Source organism: Phaenicophaeus curvirostris, chromosome 4, assembly GCF_032191515.1.
Source record: "Phaenicophaeus curvirostris isolate KB17595 chromosome 4, BPBGC_Pcur_1.0, whole genome shotgun sequence".
NCBI classification, from domain to species: domain Eukaryota; kingdom Metazoa; phylum Chordata; class Aves; order Cuculiformes; family Cuculidae; genus Phaenicophaeus; species Phaenicophaeus curvirostris.
Window position 1 is genome coordinate 53,268,322 of NC_091395.1, and position 21,924 is coordinate 53,290,245.

The following is a 21,924-nucleotide window of genomic DNA, read 5'->3' on the forward strand; positions in this document are numbered from 1 at the left end:
AACCTCAAATAGCACTGGTTTTCAGCCCCCTCATCGTGCCGTGGTCATGTCGGGAATAACGTGATGCTGAGGTGTGTCTTGTCATCGTTCAGCAGATGCCACCAGAAGAATGGACCTCTTGGTCCAGCCAGATGCAGAGTGAGCACCAAAAGAGCCCCGAGCGATGGGACTGTGATGGTGTTTCACATCCCTAACCAAATCCCTCCGGTCAGCACTTCTGCACCTGCAAATTCCTGCATGGAGGATTCCTGACAATGACCCGGAGACAAAATTGGGCTATGTGCTCCCATCCCCATCCTCACTGGCTGCCTGGGAAAGGTTCATTCTATCGGAACGGGACCCTCTCCCCACCGACCTTTCTTAGGATTCTGTAGTGTGGGAGGAACTCTCTTACCTTGCCCAGACATGGTCCTGCTGCTGTTATTGCTTGCAGCTCCTCAACTGAGAGAGAGACGCGAGCATCCCTTTCCAATTTGTTGAAGCCATGCAGGCTAAGCTGGACAATAAAGTCTGCCACGCACTCGGTTTCAAAGATCTTGTGGGGTCCTTTCTTCCCCAGCACTCCCTTTTGGAAGAGATTTTCTGCGATCACCACGCAGCTTCCATTGTTTCCCCACCAGACTGACTGGAAGTGATGGCTGACGACGACCTTCCAGAGCTTCTTGAGGAAGGTGCAGGGAGAAGCGCTGCTGGCGCTTTGTAAACCTGCACAGTCTGGTTCCTCCTGGTCTGAGGATGAGTCTGCTGCAGGTGACTTCATGTTATCTCTCATTGCTGAGCTTGGGTACAGCTTTGAGCCTCGGCCCTTTCCCTGACCAGCGAGACTGAGTCCTGCCTGTCAGCGGGATGAAGGACTGCGGCGTCTGAAGCCTCGGTGCCTGGGCAGCACCACAACAGGTGCCCTCTAGTCACTGTGATGCCTGGGTCCCCTCACTGTGACCTCACCGTGTGGCACACGTCTCCTGGCAACCAGAAGTGGAAGACACAACAAGATCTAAAAAGTCCTTTTTCCTTCCCATGGAGAGCGCTGGTTTTAGCCAAGAATGAATCAAACAAACTGTTTATGGCTGGGATGTCCCGTTAGGGCAGCGCTGCATCTCTTTTTTCATGGGAATTGGTCCCAGTGAGGTACTGGGAATGCTGCAGCACGAGACATCAAAGTGCCCCAGAGGTGAACTTCTTCCCGTAGGCATCTTCCCCCGTGCAGAAATGCCTGTGCCCTCTTCTGTGGAATAACCTCCGCTTCGGGATTTCAGAAGTGCTGCTTCTGTCGTTGCTGTCCAGGTTCTCGGGTGACGCTCTCAGCTTTCAGCAGCCTCTCCTTGCTGCACCACAGGGTGAATAATTTTTAAAATGCCACCTAAGTATATTTTGCAATTGAAATAAACTTGTGCACCAACTCAGAACAAGCATTGTTGTGGTTTCACGCGCGGCCCTGCTGAAGCACCACCCCATGCCTCGCGTATTCACTGAAGTGGTTAAGTTGATGAAGATCTTTAAGATTTTTGAGTCCAAGCATAAGCCTAACACTGCCAAGCCCAGCACCCGACCATGTCCCCAACAACACATCCACATGGCTTTTAAACACCTTCAGGGACAGAGGCTCCACTACTTCCCTGGGCAGCCTCTGCCAGAGCCTGATAACACTTTCAGTGAAGGAGACTCTTCAAATTTTCAATCTAACCCTCCCCTGGTGCAACTTGAGGCCCTTTTCTCTTGTCCTCTCACTGGTCACGTAATAGTAGAGACCAGCGTCCAACTCACCACAACCTGCTTTCCAGGAGCTGCGGAGAGCGATGACGTCTCCCCTCAGCCTCCTCTTCTCCAGAATAAACAGTCTCAGGTCCTTCAGCTGCTCCCAGAACCCCTGGGCTCCAGACCCTTCCCCAGCTCTGTTCCCTTCTCTGGACATGCTCCATCCCCTCAATGTCTTTCTTGCACTGAGGGCCCCAGAGCTGAAGCCGGGATTTGAGTTGTGGCCTCCCCGGCACCTAGTGCAGGGGGACGATCCCCTCCCTGCTCCTGCTGGCCACCCCATGGCTGATCTGAGCCTGGAGGCTGTTGGTCTTTTCAGCCACCTGGGTCACTGCTGGCTCACGTTCAGCAACTTTCAACCAGCACCCCCAGGGCCTTTTCGACTGGGAAATAGATCATAGAATTATGGAATGCTTTGGTCTGGAAGGGAAGTTAAAGGCCATGTCGTTCTACCTCCTGCCATGGGCAGGGACACCTTCCACTGGACCGAGTTGCTCAGAGCCCAATCCAACCTGGCCTTGAACACCTCCAGGGATGGGGCAGCCACCACTGCTCTGGGCAACCTGGGCCGGGGCCCCTTACCCTCATTGCGAAGAATTTCTTCCTAATGTCTAATCTAAATGGTAGAAAAGGACAACGAGCCTCTGGGGCTGGCCGACAGACCAAGGCACTTTGCAGCCCAGTTAATGCGATGGGCAGGACGAGGTCTTGTGGGTGTGGGAGCCGGACCCCGAGTAACGATGAATCTCAATATGAGTATGGTCGTTCTCCTTTATTCGTAAACACAACAATCCTTATATACCTTTCCAACAGAGCATGCGCCAACGAACAACTTACAATTGGTCCAATTAAACTGTCCGCGCACCTTAAAGTTACAGGATTGGCTCAAGAGGCTTGAGCGCGTGAAAGAAGCTAGTCCAGCCGTTTCAGGGACTTTCCGGCGCTGAGTTCTGGGCTTTTGTTATGTGCTTCTCCCGGTCAACATACCGAGGAAGGCTTAAAGGGGAACGCCAGGTTTAATCCTGAATGTTGAACCCTGGATTGTTCACTGCTATTAAATCATATAGCCACCCTTCCACAACTCCCCCTTTTTGTTTTTTGAACAAGCCAGGCTTCAACATTACGTGCAACAACATTTTTTTTACACATAATATTACACAGCTAAAAAGTGCTGTCCCTAAAACAACCATTATCAACAACATTAGTCCAACTACAACAAGTACACAAAACATCAAGGTAACAGACTTCTGATCTCTTCATTTATTCACTCGCATTGTCTTCTTGTGTTGGCAATTGGTCGCGTGCCATAGATGATTCTCGATAGGGTCGAATGCTTCTAGCTGGTACCCATTTTGGACCACCCTCTGTGGAAACACACATATATCCTCGACCATTGAATATAACAGCAACAGGTCCTTTCCATACCCCAGTTATCGGATCCCTATATAACACTCGAAAGCGAGGAATAGTTGTTTTTTCACTTAACTTTATACTCTGATGATGTATTACTACAGATGGCTCTTCTCTGTTACCCATCAAACACAAATAGTTCAACGTAAATAATGCCTTACTTAACCTCATTTGCGCATCCATGTTTTCCCCTTTCTGCTTTTGCAAATAATCTTTTAAAACTAGATGCGTTCGCTCTACCAAGGCCTGTCCAGTAGGGGAATGCGGAATCCCTGTAAGGTGTCGAACTCCCCATTTAGACAAGAAGATCCTCGTCTTTTGGCTGCACTCTTAGAAATACCCATTCCAAGATGATAAATTCATCAAACCCATCTTTGTCAGTGGCATTACTATCCAGTAAGGTAGAGACTGCGAGCCCCACGGCCCCGTTTTTTTAAAATAGAGCTAAGAAAAAGCACAATGGAGTTCTACGAGTCTACCTACTTCATCGTCCTCGTCCCTTTTGTGGTTATTGTAGCCATCTTCCTTTTCTTCTGGCTTTCCATGAAAGAAACTTTATATGATGAAGTCCTTGCAAAACAGAAAAGGGACCTAAAGTTTCCACCTACCAAGACTGATAAAAAGAAAACGGAGAAGAAGAATAAGAAGAAAGAAGCTCAGAATGGGAACATCCACGAGTCTGACTCTGAAAGTACACCTCGGGACTTTAAGCTCTCTGATGCCCTGAGTACGGATGAAGAGCATGTTACTCCTGTTCCGTTGAGCGTGACCGAAGCATCTACTGGTGTTAGAGAACGGAAGAAGAAGGAGAAGAAGCATAAGGCCGTTCAGGATGATCACGTAACTAGGGATTCAGAAGGATCCAAGTCTTCAGGCAAGAAAGTAGATCCAGTCCCTGTTACAAAACAGCCCACTCCACCATCTGAATCAGGAGCACCTAAGAAGAAGTCTGAGCAGAAGAAGCAGAAAAATGGAATGGATGATCAAGAGACTAAGACTGATTCTGTTGTATCTCCTGCCAAAAAGCAAGACCCAGTGCTGCTCCACCAGGAGATAAAGCAAGAAAACGTGTCAGGAAAGAAGAAAGTCTCTGCAAAGAAGCAGAAAGTTGACAATGTTTTGGTGGATGAACCTCTCATTCAACCAACTACTTACATTCCTTTGATGGATAATTCTGACGCAGGCACTTTGGAAAAGCGAGAAGCGGTTGAAGTAGCAAAACAAAATGTGAACGAAGGGATCCATAAGAGCAGTGGCAAGAAACATTAGAATGAAACGGATAAAGAGAACGTTGAAGTGAAATTTAAAGACTTTGTAATGTCCGTGAAGAACATGATCTTGACCGAAGGCGAGGCCTGTTACATAGTGGAGGTGTTAAAGGAGGAATCCAGTGCCTTTCATGACATCCTGCAAAAGGCTAGCAAGGCTGTGTCGGATTCAGCTGTACAACAGCTACAAGACAAAGAGAAGATGCTCGCTGCGATGAAGGAGGAGGCAGCCCTTGCGAAGGAGCAGTGCAAGCAGCTAACCCAGGAGCTGGTTGCAGAAAAGGAGAGGAACGGCGTGATTACAGCAAAAATGCGAGAACGCATCAACACGCTGGAAAAGGAGCACAGCACTTTCCAGAGCAAAATCCACGTTAGCTTCCAAGAATTTCAGCAGATGAAGATAAAGTTCCAGCAACTCCGTGAGCAGATGGAGGCAGAAATAAGCCACCTGAAGCAGGAAAACGGTATCCTGAGAGATGCTGTCAGTACTTCTACCAATCAAATGGAGAGCAAGCAGTCGGCTGAGCTGAACAAACTGCGCCAGGATTGTGCTCGCCTGGTGAATGAGCTGGGAGAGAAGAACAGCAAACTGCAGCAAGAGGAGCTCCAGAAGAAGAACGCCGAGCAGGCAGTTGCTCAGCTAGAGGTCCAGCAGCAAGAAGCAGAGAGAAGATGGGAAGAAATCCAGGCTTATCTCAGGAAAAGAACAGCAGAACACGAAGCAGCACAGCAAGATGTGCAGAATAAGCTTGTGGCCAAAGACAATGAAATCCAGAGCTTGCACAGCAAACTTACTGATACAATGGTGTCGAAACAACATCTGGTAGCAGAGGATGGTTCAGGTTCTCTTTTTTAATTTCTCCGTGACTGCTGGAAGGCAGTGAGAGGAGGGGGTTGGGAAGAACCGGCTAAGGGAGGCACTATCTGGGTCAAAAGGGCAGGATAGATGCTGGAGTGAGATCGCGACTCACCCCTTAGGCGCAGCTATGGAAACAGACGCTGCGGCCACTCTGCTGGCGGGAATCCTCTCTAAGAGAGGGCATGATATACCCGCAAAGCAGGTAATAGGGTTAATACAGTTAGGTCAGAGATGGGGTCATTTTGAAGACCTGCATACGATATTTTCGGTCACGGACTGGCAAAACTACGGGGATACCTTATGGGACAAAACTATTTTGGGATCCGAAAGGAAACAAAAAGAGGTTAAGGCCGTCCGTGCAGATTGGCGTCTCGTTTTAGAGACATTAAAGGAGATGAACGTGGAAAGGGAGGTAGCTTGTGCAGCGATTCAGATGCTGGAACCTGTATCTAACGTTGAAAGGGTTCCAGCCAAACCAGGTCCGATTTCGCGGTTATTTGGGCTGCCTGCGGTAAAAGGCACGATAGGAACTGTGTGTAAAACTGTTAGTGACTTGAAAAGGGAGGATGAAGTAGATGAGGAGTGGAACGGGATCACCGCGCAACAGCCGATCGAATCGAAAGTTGATTCCTTGAGCGATTCCGGTTCGACTGAGGAGGACGCGGCAGTGCGGCGGCAGGGAGAGGCGGCTGGCTGCGGTCGCCGCCCTCGTTCTGGCGCCCTCCTCCACGTCGGCCTTGTGCTCCTCCCATCGAGGAACTGACTCTTTCAGCGCCACCCACCCCGCCACCCCTTTGTCCTCCGCTGCCGCCACCTAGTGGTTCATCTGGCAATTCAACACCGCCTGCAAGGCAGAGGGCTCGGCGGCCGGTGGGTGCTACCACGCAGCTACTGCAAGCCGTTTGACAACGTCTTGACGATTTGGAAATACGAATAGAAAGAAAGGGACAAACTCTGCCACCTTGTTTGTCTACTAATCGGTCAACTTTGCCACAAGGTACACGATGGACTGGGGTCATTAAGGATACTATAATGCAGGGACACTTGATGACTCCAAATAACAGTGAAGGGCTTATGCACTTAGCCTTTCCTGTAATTCAAGAAAACGGATAAGGAAAGAGGGAGATAACAGCATCTCTCATGACCTCACATTCAATTAGAATTTTCCAACTGTATTAATATGTTGTAATATATTTTGTTTTCACATGTCCTTTTCCATAAATGTTGCAATCGGTGCCTTAAAGATCATCTTAAATTTGGTATATTCTGAAAAATGATTTGTTTTCATGTCCCAAAGGGATAGGCTCCAGAAGAATCTGGGAGTGGTCTCTCTTTTTTAGAAATTATTTTTGTTTAATTCCCTAGTTTAAAAGAGACAACCAACCCTTTAGCGACATGGCGTTAAAAACCTTAATAGACATGTTAGCAGCAAGAGGGCTTGTTATTGCACCTGACAAGGTACAAAGATCAAGCCCCTGGAAATATTTGGGTTGGCATATCACCGATGCTCAAATTCGGCCTCAAAAGATAGAGCTCAAAACTTGTTTAAAAACAGTAAAAGATGTACAGACATTGCTAGGTGACATTCAATGGGTACGTAACTGTGTCGGGATTTCAAACACCGAAATTGCCCCGCTGACTGCGTTATTACGAAATGCGGACCCAGCTCATGAGATCGAACTTACTGCAGAACACCATAGCCTGTTGCAAAAAATTGTTTGCAAATTGCAAACTTCTTGGTCATCTCGGCGAATCGTAGATATACCTATTTCATTTATAGTGTGTAATGGTTTAGAATCACCGTATGCCGTCATTTGTCAGTGGCAAAACAAAAAGGGGGAGACAGTCTCTACCTTACTGGATAGTAATGCCACTGACAAAGATGGGTTTGATGAATTTATCATCTTGGAATGGGTATTTCTAAGAGTGCAGCCAAAAGACGAGGATCTTCTTGTCTAAATGGGGAGTTCGACACCTTACAGGGATTCCGCATTCCCCTACTGGACAGGCCTTGGTAGAGCGAATGCATCTAGTTTTAAAAGATTATTTGCAAAAGCAGAAAGGGGAAAACATGGATGCGCAAATGAGGTTAAGTAAGGCATTATTTACATTGAACTATTTGTGTTTGATGGGTAACAGAGAAGAGCCATCTGTAGTAATACATCATCAGAGTATAAAGTTAAGTGAAAAAACAACTATTCCTCGCTTTCGAGTGTTATATAGGGATCCGATAACTGGGGTATGGAAAGGACCTGTTGCTGTTATATTCAATGGTCGAGGATATATGTGTGTTTCCACAGAGGGTGGTCCAAAATGGGTACCAGCTGGAAGCATTCGACCCTATCGAGAATCATCTATGGCACGCGACCAATTGCCAACACAAGAAGACAATGCGAGTGAATAAATGAAGAGATCAGAAGTCTGTTATCTTGATGTTTTGTGTACTTGTTGTAGTTGGACTAATGTTGTTGATAATGGTTGTTTTAGGGACAGCACTTTTTAGCTGTGTAATATTATGTGTAAAAAAAATGTTGTTGCACGTAATGTTGAAGCCTGGCTTGTTCAAAAAACAAAAAGGGGGAGTTGTGGAAGGGTGGCTATATGATTTAATAGCAGTGAACAATCCAGGGTTCAACATTCAGGATTAAACCTGGCGTTCCCCTTTAAGCCTTCCTCGGTATGTTGACCGGGAGAAGCACATAACAAAAGCCCAGAACTCAGCGCCGGAAAGTCCCTGAAACGGCCGGACTAGCTTCTTTCGCGCGCTCAACCCTCTTGAGCCAATCCTGTAACTTTAAGGTGCGCGGACAGTTTAATTGGACCAATTGTAAGTTGTTCGTTGGCGCATGCTCTGTTGGAAAGGTATATAAGGATTGTTGTGTTTACGAATAAAGGAGAACGACCATACTCATATTGAGATTCATCATTACTCGGGGTCCGGCTCCCACACCCACAGAGGTCTGTCCATGGGGCGGCAGGAGAGAGGGACCAGAGGGTGACAGGAGCCATACATTCCGTCAAAATCCATTTCAGAGCAAAATACTTTGTTTTAACTTCAAGGTTTGGTCTTAATTAGAAGATACAGTGGGGAGGGGATAGCTGCTGGTGACATCCCTCATCTCCATGGCCAGCAAATCCCTGGGGCGAGTGGCCAGGGACGGCACGGGGGGGGCCCTTCCCGGTCTTTCCTGGTCCATTGGCAGCGGCAGAGAAACCCCAGGTAATTAATTGCCACCCAAATCAGTGGCCAATTGGGTCTGTGTGCACTGCCGGGGTTTGGGGTGTGAAGGTGCAAGTGGATGAGGTGCTGCGAGGGTGATTCCAGCCTTTGCCGCTCCTTCCCTAGCGGCTCCACCAGGAAAGCCACAACCAGCATCATCCACATGCACCAGAGGAGTGAAAACCCCAACAAAACCTTCCCAAAATCAAGCAGTGCTATAAGGGGAGGAGAAATTGGATGTTGTGTCTTTGCCAGCTGCGAGACTGTAGTTATCCCCAGAGGGGATGTATAGGATGGGCAGGAGGAGGTGAAGTGTGCTCCATGCAGCCCTGCTGCCCCTTGGTCCTGGTCTGACCTGGGGGAGGAAGGGATGTGGGCTCCCCAAGATCTCTGGGGCACTGCCTTGGCTGGAGTGGCCCTGGGTGCTGGTGCAGCTGCCGGAGCAGCCCCAGGTTGTCATTTTGCTGGTTTGTGCTGAGTGCACATGGGGCCCTTGACTTTTGCGGGCTGGGGACAAACTCTTCGTGTCCCTGAAGGCAACATGGTGTGTTGCGAGAGTAACCAGTGAGAGCGGAGACAGGACAAGGCAACTTGAAAGGAGGCATTTTTGAGAAGAACATACAATACTTTATTACTTATTCCCAGACTAACATCTTTCCACCTCTACAACATCATTCCCTCCCCTAGACCACTGCTGTTTCTAGTGCGGCCCCGACTAACGTCCATCCGCTTGGCCGGCAGCCCGGGGGTTTGGTGGGCAGAAGCAGGTTGGGCAGTGGCGGAAGATTGGAGCTGGGCGATGCGGTGGTGTTGGCTGGGGAGCGGCACCAGGTGCTGGTGGTCCATCCCTCGCAAGCTCTGGAGGGCGGGATGGAAGCAGGTCATTCCTGGGCGCCCGCCCAGCATCGGGATTGGGCCACCAATCTGGTCGTGGAGGGGGCCCAGTGAAGAGTGGGGCAGGAGGTGAGCGGTGCTGGGGTGGAGGTGAAGGCGGAGCCGCCTCCTGGACTCCATCGGGGCTGCGTCTGCGGCGGCGTTTGGCTGGGGCTGGATCAGCACTGGTGCTCGGGACATCGGGGTCAGCCCACGGGTTGGTTTCTTTGAGGTAGGAGGCTGCGCAGGTCTGGGGTCCATCCTCCTCCTCTGCACCTCCTGCCGTTGCCAGAGCAGCACCTCTTGTCTTTTTTGTGCATTTGCCGCCCTTCCTTGGGCTCCGTGGGGCCGCAGCCGGGGCTCGCTCTTTTTCCCCAGGGCTTTCCTCGCACATCCTGCACATCCTGAGGAGGTCGGGCTGATCTCTCTGGAAGAAGGGGCTGTAGAAGAAGTGCAGCTGCAGAACGCAAAGGAGACGAGTCAGTGCCATCATTTTCCGAAAGGGCAAAACCAAGACTCCCCAGTCAATCGTTTGCATCAGGAAAGACATGCATGGCTGTGACAAAGGGCTCCCTGGGACCTTGGATGCCTCCAGGTTCTGCTGAATCAAATGTTTGAATTGAGCTTCTTGAAGGAATGACCACACTGGAGTTCTCAGCATCTGGGAGCAGAGACACAAAGTTTTCCAAAGCCTGAGAACTGATGGAGAACCTCAAATAGCACTGGTTTTCAGCCCCCTCATCGTGCCGTGGTCATGTCGGGAATAACGTGATGCTGAGGTGTTTCTTGTCATCGTTCAGCAGATGCCACCAGAAGAATGGACCTCTTGGTCCAGCCAGATGCAGAGTGAGCACCAAAAGAGCCCCGAGCGATGGGACTGTGATGGTGTTTCACATCCCTAACCAAATCCCTCCGGTCAGCACTTCTGCACCTGCAAATTCCTGCATGGAGGATTCCTGACAATGACCCGGAGACAAAACTGGGCCATGTGCTCCCATCCCCATCCTCACTGGCTGCCTGGGAAAGGTTCATTCTATCGGAACGGGACCCTCTCCCCACCGACCTTTCTTAGGATTCTGTAGTGTGGGAGGAACTCTCTTACCTTGCCCAGACATGGTCCTGCTGCTGTTATTGCTTGCAGCTCCTCAACTGAGAGAGAGACGCGAGCATCCCTTTCCAATTTGTTGAAGCCATGCAGGCTAAGCTGGACAATAAAGTCTGCCATGCACTCGGTTTCAAAGATCTTGTGGGGTCCTTTCTTCCCCAGCACTCCCTTTTGGAAGAGATTTTCTGCGATCACCACGCAGCTTCCATTGTTTCCCCACCAGACTGACTGGAAGTGACGGCTGACGACGATCTTCCAGAGCTTCTTGAGGAAGGTGCAGGGAGAAGCGCGGCTGGCGCTTTGTAAACCTGCACAGTCTGGTTCCTCCTGGTCTGAGGATGAGTCTGCTGCAGGTGACTTCATGTTATCTCTCATTGCTGAGCTTGGGTACAGCTTTGAGCCTCGGCCCTTTCCCTGACCAGCGAGACTGAGTCCTGCCTGTCAGCGGGATGAAGGACTGCGGCGTCTGAAGCCTCGGTGCCTGGGCAGCACCACAACAGGTGCCCTCTAGTCACTGTGATGCCTGGGTCCCCTCACTGTGACCTCACCGTGTGGCACACGTCTCCTGGCAACCAGAAGTGGAAGACAACAAGATCTAAAAGATCTGTGGAGTTCATAAGATTGAAAAAAACCAGTTTCACTGTAGATTTGAATTTCTTGTGTCTTGTGCTTCCATTTTCAACACTGGCAAATACCTAATTGCAAAACACCTTGGAGAATATGAAAACAAATTTTAAAAAAGACAATTTTAATTCTTCTACCATTAAAAGTACTTGTAAAATTCATTTGGTATACACAGAAAATGCTATGTTATCTTTTTGAAATCCTTAGATACTTTAGATTCAGGGGAAATATTTTGAATGAGGAGGGAGAATTAAAATTTGCCTGCCAGCAGGACTAATGCTTGTGATCTTTGTTACAGAGAGGTAATGAAATCATTGTTAAACCACAGAAGTCTGACTAGAAGAGATAAGAATCTAGATGCTGCCATTCCAGAAATAGAGACCTGTGGTTCTTTCACCACTAATATCTTACTCTGACTAGCATCTAAGTGAGTATTTGTTTTTTCTAAATGCCCACCAGCCTGTAGAAAGTAGCGAAGAGTGAGCTAATAGCCACAACAAAAGGGGCATGACAATGAGAACCATTATGTCTCATTGAGATGAGAGTTCCATGGACTCTCTTGGGCAGAGGTGTTCTTTGCACAATTGAGGGAAGCTATCGCCCTTTGAGATTTGACAGGAATTGAGGGGGTATCTTACATTCTGGAAAACAATCCGTGTATCACTGCATGCCAGGTGAACTCCAGCATAGCTTATGCTGTGTGACTGCTGTGAAGCAATGCAGACCTGGGTTGCTCCTGTCCATCTGCTGTGTCTCATCTTGAAGGCTTCCCAGACTGGCAGACTTAGAGATGTTCCAAACCAAGCACATCTGAGCCACAAGACAGCAGTGAAACTCACCACTGATTCAAGCACAAAATCTGTATCTTAGAACACAGCACATTTGTATAGAAAAAAAAGACCATACCAGACCATGAACATTCTTCAGATTAGCTACAGTTTTAAATGAACCCTGAAACTACAGACGTGTCTATCTGTACTGTGGGCAGCAGTTGTACACTTGAATACCCTGTGCATGCACTGGTTGTAGTTCAGGAAGCCTTTTCCAGTAGTCTGTTCCAAAAATTTCTTGTGTCCTTTCCTTTTTCAACGTAGAAAGGTCAGTTACAATTCCCTACAAGAGATGACATGTTTCAGAGCACTTTCCTACATTATGGCTGAGAGAGTAGGGCTCCTTTAGCCTAGAGAAGAGAAGGCTCCAGGGAGACCTTATAGCAGCCTTCCAGTACTGAAAGGGGGCCTACAGGAAATCTGGGGAGGGCCTTCTTAGCAGGGAGTGCAGTGACAGGATGAGGTGTAATGGTTTTAAGCTGAAAGAGAGTAGACTTAGATTAGATATTAAGAAGAAAGCTTTTCCTGTGAGAGTGGTGAGGTATTGGCACAGGTTGCCCAGAGAAGCTGTGTATGCCCCATCGCTGGAGATGTTGAAGGCAAGGTCAGATGAGGCTTTGAGCAACCTGATCTAGTGGAAGGTGTCCCTGTTCATGACAGGGAGGGGGAGGTTGGAATTAGATTCAGTCCCATTCAGCCCAAACCATTCTATGATTCTATTGGTGATTTCTTTCCTTTTTAACAGATTACAAAGTACGTTTTATAGAATTTGCAGAGGTTTCCTCCAGCTAGTTACATTACATACATGGGACAGATTCTTAAGGGCACCATTGTGTACCCTTTTTCTTTGTTATGGATTTTATTGTTCTTGCTTTATTTGCAAATAAAATATGCACAAGCATTTATTTTGCCCCAGATAAGAATGACTATAAATACATAAACAAGCAGGCACTGAAAGCCCTTTCTAGTTCCTGCATCTGTGTTTCCCTCCTGAAACAGAAGTCATTCTGAAAGCTTCACTGAAAGCTTGCTTTGAAAATGAGTATTTTTGCAGACTGCTGACTCTGGAACTACATTTACTAAAGAGATGCAGTCACACAATGGTTTGCCTCTGTATTATCCAGGTCATAGGACAGAATTCTCCTGGGTGCTAACCTTTTAAATTAAGCTGAATATTCGGTGCACAGTGGAGCTATTTTTCTTTTAAAGCTGGTCCTAAATGGGAATGCTGAGTGTCATGCCTGGTTTAACTGTCTTTGGTTGCATGTAGAGTCGAGGGGTGAGGTCCTCTTCCCTGGGGGCTGACCACTCACTCTGCCATGGCCTGACTATGGAAGTTCCATAGTTCATGCACTCCACCCCATACATTGACTGCTGTTGATATTGTTAAGTGACTTTAGTGGTGTTCTAGGGGAATACCTGGAAGGATCACTTGCAATCATCCATAAAAAAGAGGAGTTCAAAAAAATATAGTCAAAGCCTTTATCTCTGCACCAGGTGTAGGTACTGAAAGCCTAATTTAAATCCTAGAAATTCTGAACTTAGAATTTAAAACCTAGTCTATTCCAGTAGTCAGTGTATGAAAAACTTTCCCTGAATTCAATGCAGTAATTGAGCTTCTTCTAGTTCCTAACAAATCCTTTTTCTCTTATATGTGAATATGTTGTGAACAGTAGCTCTCTCTCAAGCATTTTAAAGAAGTACCAAGCAGGATGTATTGACTGCGGTTAGGTTTTATGATTTCTTATTTAGACTTAAAGTTTTTAAATTATTCTCCCTGTTAGGATGATCCCTGTTGCATGCTGCATATTTTACACAATGTGGATAAGGAATTAAATCTCTCACATACATCATTTGCAGATGACACCAAGATTAGTGGTGCAGTTGCCACACCGGAAGGATGGGATGTCATCCAGAGGGACCTGGATAGACTGGAGAAGTGGAGCTGTGAGAACGTCATGAGGTTCAACAAGGCCAAGTGCAAGGTCCTACAGCTGGGTCGGGGCAATCCGCATTTTCAGTACACGATGGGGGATGACATGATTGAGAGCTGCCCTGCAGAGAAGGTGTGGTTGATGAGAAGCTCGATGAGCCGGCAGTGTGCGCTTGCAGTGCAGAAGGCCAACCATATCCTGGGCTGCATCAAAAGAAGCGTGGCCAGCAGGTCAGGGGAGAGAATTGTGCCCCTCTATTCCTCTCTTGTGAGATCTCACCTGGAGTATTGTGTCCAGTTCTGGAATCCTCAACATAAGAAGGATTGTGGAGCTGTTGGAACGGGTCCAGAGGAGGGCTGGAGCACCTTCTATACAAGGGCAGGCTGAGAGACTTGGAGTTGTTCAGCCTGGGGAAGCAACGGCTCAGAGGAGACCTTATAGCAACCTTCCAGTACCTGAAAGGGGCTACAAGAAAGCTGGAGAGGGACTATTCATAAAGGCTTGTAGTGATAGGATGAGGGTGAATGGGTATAAAGTGGAGAGGGGCAGATTTAGACTAGGCATTAGGAAGAATTTCTTCACCATGAAAGTGGTGAGGCACTGGTGCAGGTTGCCCAGGGAAGCTGTGGCTGCTTCATCCCTGGGGGTGTCCAAGGCCAGGCTGGATGGGGCCTTGGGCAGCCTGATCTGGAGGGAGGTGTCCCTGCCGTGGAACTAGATGATCTTTAAGGTCCCATCCAAACCTAACTGTCCTATGATTCTATAAAAATAATGAAGCTTGGTCTATTCAGTATTTTGTTCAGGCTGTGCAAGAAAGCCTAAAGATAAACTGTGTGACTGGTCCTGGCCTTCATTGCCTTCATTGCTGCTCTCTTCTCTCTCTCCTTTCCTTCACTTGTTGGCACATATCATGTCTATAAAGTTATGACATGAATTAAACAAGAAGTATACCTTGGCCCGACTGAGGACATACAAGAAGGAAGAATCTTGCCATAAACATGAGGAATAATGTGGGATTGGATAAATCATACCCAACTTGTTATTGCTTTATTTCTTAAGAAGCTTTATAAATCTTATTTCTTAAGAAACTTTCCAGCAGCATTCTTATGAAAAAATACAAAAGCCAAAAAGAGGGAAGTTGCTCTGTTGGTGGTCACCACTGGTGAAAAATCCCCAAATCTCCTGTCTGAGAATGAAGGCCAAGACAGCCCACACAGATCTGCACTCTTCTAATACACACAAATGTTGTCTATTATATTACAGTGTGAAAACATGCTAGAAATTTATACTTTATTTATACAAACTCGTGTTACTGCTGTGGTAAAACATATTTGGGAAAGCAGTTGAACTTGTGAACACTTATGCTTCAGACTATAGCTACATTGTTGAGATTCACATTTTCTGCCTGGTTATAATTTATAAACACTGGATTTAGTCAGAGAAAGTCTTCATACTGCTTAACTGTAATTTCCTGCAATAAACGGAGTCTGATGAGTGAGGATGTGAAATCTTGGAAAAGTTTATTCATTCTAAGGAAAGCTGTCCCGCTTGATGTAGTAGAATTGGCATAATTTTGTAAGGATTGGCAGTTTGCTAATTCCCTGTCTGATCCAGAGTGAAAAAAAAAACCAAGTGAGGGACTTCACTTGACAGCAAATGGATTTTTGCCCTCCTCAGATGAATGAGATCAGGCTTTGAATCTAAGCAGATGTGGAAATATCATCAAGTGTCTGACTAAGGAAGTCACTTCAGTCTATACGTAACTTCAACCATGTGCTCAAGCCTAACTAAAGGCTTGATTTCAGTTGAAACATGGACTAACCGTGAGCCAAGGCACTTCATAAAATCAGAGCCCAAGCAGTACGTAGTAATTAAAACCAAGTTCTCCTGTTGCAGCCTAGCAGCTGAATTTAGATAGTGTATTTGAGCATAGAACATCTCACTGCCCAATCAAGCCTAATGGAGACTACTACTGAAGTGATAAAATGACAGTTCCTGACATGCATATATCAAATGAATGTCAGTATCAAAAATAACCTTGCTGTGGAGCTAATGTTTCACTTATTGAGAAGCGTTATTTGTCACCTTTTGATTGTACCTCACAGGGGCCAAGTGCACTTGTGGACTCTCCTTTCAAACATGCCAGCCAAGCCTATAGGTTAGAAAAAACCCGAAGACCTGCATGTTAGCTGCTCGTGGGAGAAATACTTTAAGTTCTAAAAACTGAAGAGTTTTAAAACTTATTTCTTCCTATGTTTTTCAGTCTGTCAATGAGTGTGTATTTCTCCGTTTATGACATAGCAAGGATACTCCCAGCAGGAAACATGGGTCACAGGCTCTCCTGCGACTCCCTCCTATTACAGGCTTCAGGAGTGGCAACCACGAGCTATCAACATCCAAAGTACAGCTAAGCAAAGGATTAATGTCAGTCATCTGAATAACCTGTATCCCTGCAGCAGCCATGGTATATGGGATGGCAGAGATGAAGTAACTTATGTAAAGCATGTTGAGCAAGATCCCCAGCTGCATAAGCAGCAGTTTCTTGTTGCCCTGAAACACGGCACTTCCCCAAAGAGCAACTGTGTGCCTGCAGAAACACTTTCCTAAAGCCTCACAGCCTGAGCCAGGGCCATGAACATGCACCAGATGATTTAAGAGTATTTTGCCACCTTTTATGAAAGACATGCATGATGCTTTACAGGAAAGTTTGTCAGCACTCCTGCCTGTGCTGATCGTTTCTCAAACCACAAGCAGGAGTTACTTCATGACTTGTTGCCAAAGGGCCTTGCTAGGATACAGAAAATTGAAAACCAAGTACCCAACCGTGTCTCATACTTCAGGGAGATTATGTCCACCTCTGTATATAGCATTGGGCTGCATCAGAAACCTCTAACAGCTGATTTCTGAAGTAGGGAAAAATGTGCCACTTGGTATCTAACCCCTTCTCTTGTTTTGTTCAGTAAGAATTGATCCCGTCAAATATGTTGTTTATTGACATGACTGGACCTTCAGGTCCCTTTTTCAGTAAAAAGAGAAGGAATGATTGGTAAAAGTCAGGGAAAGCATCAAGGTGGCCAAGTGATGATATTGCTCTCTGAAAAATCTTGTTCCTTCATCAACACTTCTTCAAATCATTCCATAAAACCACCTGGAATGTGGCAACAAGTTTGCCACTTGACTGCTGTTTATCAGAAAGCCCAAATACTGCAATCAGCCTATTTTCTGTAACCATCTAGATTTTAAGTCTATGCATATTCCTCAACTTCCTAGTATTGCTAAATATTTTTGTGGAATGGGAGAAGGGAAAGGAAGGAGAATGTAACATTTCTTGAATCATGATGCGATAAAATTCTACTGGAGAAATATCTTGAGGTGTTAGAAGGGAACTCAAGAGACTACGTGCCAATACAGACTCTCATTTGCAGACAGACATGAGTTCACCTGACCATTCTCCAAGTCAATCAAGTTGTGGTTAGCCTAACACTGAGCTTTAGCTAATACACCATGCTAAGGGGTAGGGTATGTTAACTCAGGCCCAAAGCCAAATTAGTGTAAATATAAAACTCTGCCTGTAAAAAAAACCCCCACAGGTAGTTATAAAGTTAGTTTTCATTCTGACTGCCTTCCATTTCAAATATCACCATAAGCAGATCACTAGATCTATGTCTCAGTTTTGTACTTGCAAAGTGGGGACAGTAAAACTGCATTTCTCCTACTCTCCATTTATTAAAAGTGAAAGCTGTTCTGGTAAGACATTAACATGTACATGGATAAAGACTTGAAAGGAAAATGCTAATCAGTCTCACTATGATGCTGCAGGTAATAATACCTTTCTGGTATTGAGTGTTCTTAAGCAATGGAATTGACTGTCTCATTTTTTTATGGTACCCTGCTTGAAATGCTAAACCCGCTGACATACCTTTGCCCAGTCTCGTTCCTCCAACATCATGCGCATCTCCTCACTTTTTTTGCCTTGCTGCTGGCCTAGCAATGTCAGCTAACCACATCTGAAACTAATCTAAGGAAAAAGTACATAAGAGATTTTCAAATCAGTTCTATGCAGCTCATTACTTGTGCACTAGGCTTCATTTTGAACTACATTTCTAATGCACAACAATTCTTCAAGGGGTTAGGAAGCTTCATTAAACCAACTCATGTTGTCTATGGTATTTCTGGGAAGATAACCTTTGGAAAACATGCAGGAATTCTATCACTTTTCCATTTTCCCTATCAGGGGAAAATGTCCTGCACCTCATTCCCAGTAGGGTTCCCTGTCACCTCGAGGGATGTTACACATATCCTTAAGGAGGACGACTCATACTTCTGCTTCTGATTCGTGGAAGTCCTCCCTCAGATCTGCCCCCGGAATCCACTTTCCCCAACTGTTTGTGAAGAGATAATCCTCCTACCAGTGATAAAACCTGCGCTTCCTCCTAGATGTGTTAGCTGCTGTCCCTGCAGCCATCCTTGTCCTCCAACCCCAGCCAGAGCAGAAAAACAGCAGTCGGCAGCATCAGCCTCCAGCTCTTCCTGCAGGGAATGGCTTTCCCATGCATGGCACAGCGAGGAGACTCACTCCTCATCAGGGAGCACAGCACTCCATTACCAAGGCTGGAGCAACACTGATCACTGCTTCAATTTTTCATGCTGTAGAACAAAAACTGGTTGTTAAATCCTGGTCCTTTGCAAACTCCCAAAGATGGAGATGCCCCCCTTTCTCCAATGCCTTGTTCCAATACTGTACTACCTTCCCAGTTAAGTACTCTTCTACTTTCCCAATGTCCCAAACTGAACTCTCTAAGCTGTAATTTGTGGTTACTTCCCTTTGATATACCTACTACCAAGGAAAAAAAAAACTGGCTTTGTCATCTTCCAGCTGCCCTTGAAGTAGTTGTAGGCTACAATTAGATCCTCCCTTAGTCTCATCCGTGCCAGACTGTACACGCCCAGCTCCACCAACATCTCCTTGTAGACCATAAGCTCCATGCCTCTGGCTGCCCCAGTAGGCTTCTGCTAGACTCTCTCCAGATTCTTCTGTGCCCTTCTTGGACTCTGGGAGGGGGAGACCCATAACTGGACATACTATTCCTGGTGCAGCCTCACCAGTGCCAAGCAGAAATGGATAATGGTTCCCTCCATCTGCTGGCCTCACTCCTCTCAATATAGCTCCCAACACAGCTCACTATTTGCCTTACTCATGAAGACCACACATGGGCTTATATTCAATTTGGCTCTTGCCATAACCCCCATGGTCTGTAGAGCCAGGCTGCAACTCAGCCTGTTGCCTCCCAGCCTGTACAGAGAGATGTACTGCCTCTAACCAGGTTCTAAGCTCTGCACCTCACTATGTTGAACTCTACAAGGTTTCTCCTAGTCTCATCCTCTCATCTTTTGAGATCCCTTGGGTTTGAAAAATTTGGAATGTCCACCACTCCCTCTAACTCAATTTGACCCTTTGCAAGAATTCAGAAATTACTAAACAAGTGTTATTTTAATTCCTTCGGTCACAAAGGAATTATAATGCCGTTACTCAGTTTTTGGCTGCATCTTTTCCCAGATCTTGTTTGCTCCCAGTCTCACTGAGCTGCAGTCCTGTCATGAGCCTCTTCTCAGCCATCAGCAGCATCAGTAAACAGATCCTGTGACTTCAAGTTTTATTGCCAGCTTGTTTTCTCCCTACAATCAGCACAGTCTGATGGGACTGGCCCCTAGAAAACCCCAGTGCCTTTCCATCAAAGGCAGAGGATACTATTATAGTATGTCTAGTTCTCTTTTCCAGCTACTTATTTGTCCACCTTAAATATTTATAGATTGATAAATTAGTCTGTGCATCAAAACCTGGATGCTGCTACTGTTATTTATGTTCTTTCTTTTATTACTTCCTCCCTTTCACCTCTAAGAATCCTATTAAGAATAGAAATAGCACTGCATATATTGTACAGCAGTATATAATGGACAAAGAGGTGGTGTGGTGCTGTATCAGCAGCAAACAGGCTTCAGTCCTAAGCCAAAGGCTATTGAAATGTGCAAGAGGCTTTGTACATTACATCACGCCTAAGTTAACCTGTGATTAAATTAAGGACTGGATGTTTGGCTCTGCAATCAGAAGAGTGCCTAAGCATGTGAGCGGTCCTCCTGAAAGCAGCAGGACTACCCTTAGACTTAACAGTACATATATATGGACGTATAAAATTGTGCCTGGATCCATTTTGCATTGGTGTCTCCTAAATCAGACTTGTTGCTGAAAGTTTCCCAATGCTGCCACCTACAGAACAGGTTAACTACAGCTTTTAACATTGCAGAGAACTCTGTTAAGAACATGATAGATAGTACACCGTCAGCCCTAGAGACATTTTTAAATTAGCAATATGCAGGTCTGAACAGATAAGCCTGAGACTCTTAAAGTTTTCTCAGTTATTTCTAAGGATAGTTCTATATATTAACTGTTGAAAGTCCACCTCTGGAAGGCTGCACAAAATGGCAGGAACCCATTAATACAAATTAAATAATTTGCTCAACAGTCTCCTCACATATCTGAAAGACTGGCAGTGGGAACAGCCAGTCATACATTTCTCTCAGCGCAGGCATAAAACAAAACAGGCTTCACAAGCTCCTGCTCTTCTCAGTAACTGTCATAGTGAAACATCAGGGGTAAAAATCAAGAAAAACACATAGGGTTTTAATGAGAAATTAAGAGAGTCTAAAGAGCTAATTGAATTGAGAAGGATGCATGGGAAATCAAGGAAGGCTAACAGTTCCATATGGAACTATAGATTTAAAAAATCCACACAAAAATTCAGAGATGAAAAAACAAGCAGGGACAAGAAACAGAATGAGCCTCCCTTCAGATAAGATGTGACCAACAGAAAATACTAAACTATCAGAGAGCATCTTCTCATGAAAACAATGTTTTGATTCATAACACTCTACAAAATGCCTACAGATAATCGCACATCTCAGTCCAAACACTTCTGCTAAAGTGTGAAACAACAAGCAAATATTAAAATTCAGAAACTTGCAAGTAGGTCAAACCAGATGAAAAATATACATAAAAAAGCATTTTTTTGAGATTATACACACCTGATATGACTTTAGAACATCTATCTTTTCTATTTACAGCTTATCTATATGATCTTGATGTGGCACATACACGTTTCCACATATTGTGAGACTTTCCTTCTGAATGCAATAACGCATCTGGCAGAGCTGCACCATTCGTATGGCAAAAGCTTCAATCTATTCAGCTTACAGATCCTCACACACTGTTTGAGACCTACTTCATCTGAGGCAAGCTCATCCCAGCTCCCCACATCCTAACCATCCTCAGCAACTCATCTTCACTTTTCTACCCAGACTGTTTTGGAACACAGCCTAGCTGCTTGCCAGACCCCTGTGGTAATTGTAATAGGGGAAAACAGCCTTACTTGTGATGTTAAACAGAAGTCAATGAATAACATTCATTCCTTAGTTGTTTTTTTTATTGCCATCCTTTGAAGATATACCTAGGACCAGAAGGTGAGAAAATAAGAAAAGTCTGTCACAACCCTTTCCCTGTGTTTTTCCATAAGGCCAAAATTATTCAAATATTGCCTTTCAGTAGATTCTTAATTCAGAGGCTTGTGCAGAATAGTGAAAAACTTTATGAAACACTAAAATAACTTCAGTAGCACTAGACATTCATATTGCTAAATCAAAACAAGAAAAAAAACAAAACCAGAAATGCGTGACTGCTACAATCACCATAAAAAAAATACAGTGGTATCTGAAAGTACTTTTGAGATTACTTCAGCATTGACTGCCTGTGTAACCGTGCATGCACGCAGTTAAGGCAGGTACCCTCAGCAATGACCTTGAAATGGCAATGGCACTCTGACCCAGGTATGGCATATAGTCAGCTGGGCTCTGCCTTCTCCTCTCCCCTCCCCTCCCCTTCCTCCTACTGTATCTGATTTTCACTGCTCTTTCTATCAATACTCCTGCTCTCATGCCAGATACATTTCCTCTCCTGTAGCCCTTGTTGCTAAGCAGCCTGAGCCACAGGCACAG

General features: G+C 45.8%; 2 pseudogenes; both read left to right on the forward strand.

Annotated features, from left to right (window-relative positions):
* The first annotated feature begins 3,624 nt into the window (after nucleotides 1-3,624).
* LOC138720187 (kinectin pseudogene) lies at nucleotides 3,625-4,434 on the forward strand (annotated as a pseudogene).
* Nucleotides 4,435-4,482: 48 nt separating this feature from the next.
* LOC138720388 (kinectin pseudogene) lies at nucleotides 4,483-5,289 on the forward strand (annotated as a pseudogene).
* Nucleotides 5,290-21,924: the final 16,635 nt, after the last annotated feature.